Source organism: Olea europaea, chromosome 18, assembly GCF_002742605.1.
Source record: "Olea europaea var. sylvestris chromosome 18, O_europaea_v1, whole genome shotgun sequence".
NCBI classification, from domain to species: domain Eukaryota; kingdom Viridiplantae; phylum Streptophyta; class Magnoliopsida; order Lamiales; family Oleaceae; genus Olea; species Olea europaea.
The window spans coordinates 29,029,468-29,033,889 of record NC_036254.1 but is presented as its reverse complement, the minus strand read 5'-3'; the positions used below and the strand labels follow the sequence as shown (position 1 = coordinate 29,033,889).

The window sequence follows — 4,422 nt, the reverse complement described above, 5'->3', positions numbered from 1 at the left end:
ATCAACAAATAGTTGATTCCAAATAATATTGATATTGGACCAATAAGAATTGGAACAAGTCTAAGATCTATAATTTTATTTAATAAACCACCATTGCTTACAATGATTTTAAACATATTTTTAGGAAGTACAAGGGACAATGTCAACCAAATTAAATACAACACAACATTCTAAACTACTAAAATTAAAGAGACAAATAATATTCGAATTTGTGAGCCATCAATTATTGTATCGAAATTTTATAACTTGTGTTACATCATCCTCCCAAGAAAAAGAGAAAAATGAGCATTTGGATATCGAAATCCAAGATAGGACCTCAAGCTATTGAACAAAGAGAACTCCACAAACTAAGCATTATTCTCATTGCACTTGAAGTCGACTCTGTATATTAGAATTTTAATAAAATGAGAATGTTATTAGAATATCTTCCATTTACAATTTAGTAGAATATTATGTGCACAAATAACAGATAATGGACTCAATTACTTAATTGGGAGTTCTTTGGACACTAACTAATGCATAGCACGCTCCATTTGGCCCTTTAGCTAACAAGGAAGAGTGAGTACCTTGTTTGACCACTTTTCCTTTTCTTAAAACAGTAATAGTATCACAATTATGTATGGTACTTAGCCTATGTGATACAACTATACTAGTCCTCTGCACCATCATACGCTCAAGAGCATCTTGCACCACTTTATCCGATTGGGAGTCTAATGCATGTGCTATGGCAATTCGTTGCTTCTGTCCATCAAATAGCTGTGGCCTTCTATTGCTGCACCATGTATTATACCCATCCTTCAAACTTAAAATAAAATCATGGGCATTTGCACAATGATCTCAGCTTCATCGATGTGTTCTAATGCTTCATATGTGATATTTTGACGTATGGTTCCGACAAATAGTGTGGGCTTTTAGCTTACAAGTGAAATGTGCTTCCTCAATGATCTAAGGTCATATGACCTTATAGGAGGCCGTCAATTTTTGCTACACATTTAAGTGGATCATATAATCTTTCAATCAAATCTATTGTAGTTGATTTTCTAGAGCCCCTCTCCCCAACCAATGCTGTTGATTTTTTAGCTTCAATTATAACTGTAAAGACCGCGAAGATCATTGCATTGTAGGTAGAATCAACGTCTTGCAACTCAATTTTTTCCAGTTAACTTATTAGGCTAGTACCCTTCTGGATCCTCTAGCTCAATTAAGGAACACTTAGCTAACTGATTAGCTAGATCATTTGTCATAGTCCCAGCTTCAGCTATAATGTGGCCTGTGCTAAGTTACTGACCAAGATTAATGACATTTCGAATAGTGCTTTTGATCCTATGTAGATAGCCTTCTACAACTAGTATACCATCGTACTAGAATCCAAAGCCCAAGTTTATGAGAGGTCTCAAGCCCTATACCTGCAAACCATGATTGGTGAATATTTTCCTGGGAAAAATTCACAACTAAGGTATTAAATTGCAATGTACAAAGTCTGTTGCAAGGGTAATGAAAATAATGTTCAGTTTGTTGAGTTTTCTTAGTTCGATAACTTAAGTTGCCATCTTATAACCCACATTCACAGCTTCTACTCAAAATTCATGTTCATGCGAAAATTTTGAAATGGGTTCCACTAAATCGATTTTTTTATAAGTAATTGTTGAAGTGCTCCCACCATCTCCTTCTCCACTGTTAGGATTTTATTGCATTGGCAATTTTTTAGACAAATGACTGATATGAAAATTTATAAAAGTCAACAAGTCAATTGAAATTTTGTATAGATGAAATAGGTAACTTATGTTCGAGTTTGGAACAAGGAAGAAAGAGTCGTCGATTTTACGCTAGCCTATTGTCCATCTGATGCTCAATCGAAAAAATAGAAACACTGTCACCTAGCTCTCGCTTGATCTATGCACTGGTCACCCTCCTGTCACTAGCTTGGCGCTCGAGCGACGATGTTATGTACGAAACTCTAGTTTGTATTTTTCAAGAGTTTTATCTAGCCCATACTACCTAATTGCCTTCTACTATATATACCCAAGACCTATCACTTTTTTGTGTGGTTGTTCATTATATTCCTTCTCCATGTCATCATTCAAAGATTCAAGAACATAATCAACCCTTAGATTGATCCTTTGATTCTGGAGTCCATTCAACCACATCTTTGGAAAAAAAAATATTTAATTTACATAATTCAAAATACCCACTTCCTATATACATACAGGAATGTACTTTCTCAAAAGCTTTAGGAGGTTGCTAAAGTTTGAGGGAGGTTGAACTAGAAGCACATGAAGAGTACAAGAACAAGGCACTTTTGGTGATCCACAGGGAATAGACAATTCCAGAAGATTGAGAATAGGTATAAGTGAAGCATGTTCCAGCGGGTCTTGGATATCGCAAGAAGTAGATTAGTGAGTCTAGTGAGATTTCTAGGTTGGATCGTACTGTAAGTTCATTATTATCTATAGTGGAGGTTACTGGCTTGATCCCGACGTTTTCACCCAATTGGGTTTCTCGGTCAACAATTCTTGTGATTGCTTTCATATTACAAATTGTAGCAGTTCAACATAGGATAAATTGACGTGATTGACTAAACATCTAGAATAATTAATAAGTGACTTGTTGCTGTTAATTGATAATTTTAATTCTGTAGTTTTTCCATATTAACCACCCTCTGGGGTTAGATGGGTCGAACTTCATTATTTTCAAGTGATCATGCTACACTTATAAACATTTTTTACAAAATTCTTTACTCACTACTCACAATAGGAGGTTGGGACCACGAGCCGACATTTTTTAAATTCACGTGAGGGTCGTTTGTTTGTGAAAGTAAGTAACATAATTTGTATACATTTGTTTGTACATATACTTTTATCCATTTTCAAAGGGTATTAGAGCCCAAATTGGATTCTTGACCCTAGTTTATCTAGATGAGTAGTTCATCATCTATTCCACCACTTTTTGATGGCGATAACTACACGTATTGAAAAGTTAGAATGAGAGCTTTCCTAAAATTGATGGATGAGTGTATTTGGTTGAAAGTAATAAATGATTGAACTATCCCTTCTAGCACCGTTGATGGTATAGTCACCACACTTCTATAGCAAATTGGTCGAAGACAAATTTAGATGAGTTGCAATTGAAATAGTAAAGCTTTACATACCTTACTTATGGTAGTGTCCCCTGATGAATTTAGGTGAGTGTCTATGTTTGAGATTACAAAAAAGGTTTGGGATATTTTATAGACCATACATGAGAGAACTCAACTTGTTATGACCTCTAAGTTACACGTATTGACCACTAAGTTTGAAGAGATTAGGATAAAGGATGATGAGACCTTCAATGACTTCTATGGGAGCTTGAATGACATAATTAATTCCTGGGCCTAAGATTGTCAAAAAAATATTTAGATCTTTGCTTGAGAGATTTAAGCTTAAGATCATGGTTATAGAGGAGAGCGATGACATAGATGCTATTAAGATTTACGTAGCCTTTCGTAAATCTGATGCTCGAGCAAAAAAACTAGAAACATTGTTGCCTACCTGTCACTGGTACAAAATGAAGGTTAGGGATCTTCGTTGGCATAAAATGTAGGTTAGGGTAAAGTTTGCAAAAAATGAAAATGTTAGGAACCGTAGTTGCAATTTTTCCAAACTAAAGGTATTAAAGCTTAAGCTATCTTATGACTTGCTTGTGCATTAGGTTATATGACTTTTCGTCCTGTGCAATTCAGTTAATTTAAGGTCAGTTACAACTATCAAAAGTGGAGTGAACTCTTAATGATGTCATTCTATATTGTGTGTAAGAATAAGAAAGGCTAAAACAAGATAAAAATGATATTACTCATTTGGTAAGTACCTCTAAGGATAAGTTAAAGAATAAAAAAGCTGCATCCTATTCAGTTCAAAAGAAACGACAAAAGCCTGGAAAGGATAAATCATCAAGCTATTGCTTTTGTGAAAATTTATGACACATGAAGATAGATTGTATTAAATAGCACGCTTGGTGAGTAAAGTAAAGTACACTTTTCACTTTGATATGTTCTAAGGTGAATTTAGTTTCAGTACCTAGGCACATTTAGCAGATAAATTTCGGTGACTAATCAAATAAGCGTGTCAAGCAGGGTTGCCTGAACAATCTAAAGCTAATTGATACTGAAAGATTCATCTATGTAGAGCGATGACAAATCAATTAAAGTTGAGACTATATGGACTCTTAGGTTATTATTAATGGCTGGTTATTATTTGAATATGAAAAGATATTTGCCATATTGTCTTTTAAGACGTATTTTGGTTTCTATTTCTATATTGGACAAATTCGATTACTCTTGTTTATTTGAAAATAGTCAGTTTTATCTTTCTTAGTTCAAATGTTGTAGGTATTAGTTCTTTATCCAATTATGATGACATATAATTGCTTAATACGATTACTTCTTAT

The 4,422-nt window shown here is 34.2% G+C and overlaps 1 pseudogene; it reads right to left on the bottom strand.

Moving 5' to 3' along the window:
• Positions 1-486: 486 nt before the first annotated feature.
• On the bottom strand, positions 487-2,529 carry LOC111366978 (annotated as a pseudogene).
• Between the last annotated feature and the right edge of the window lie 1,893 nt (positions 2,530-4,422).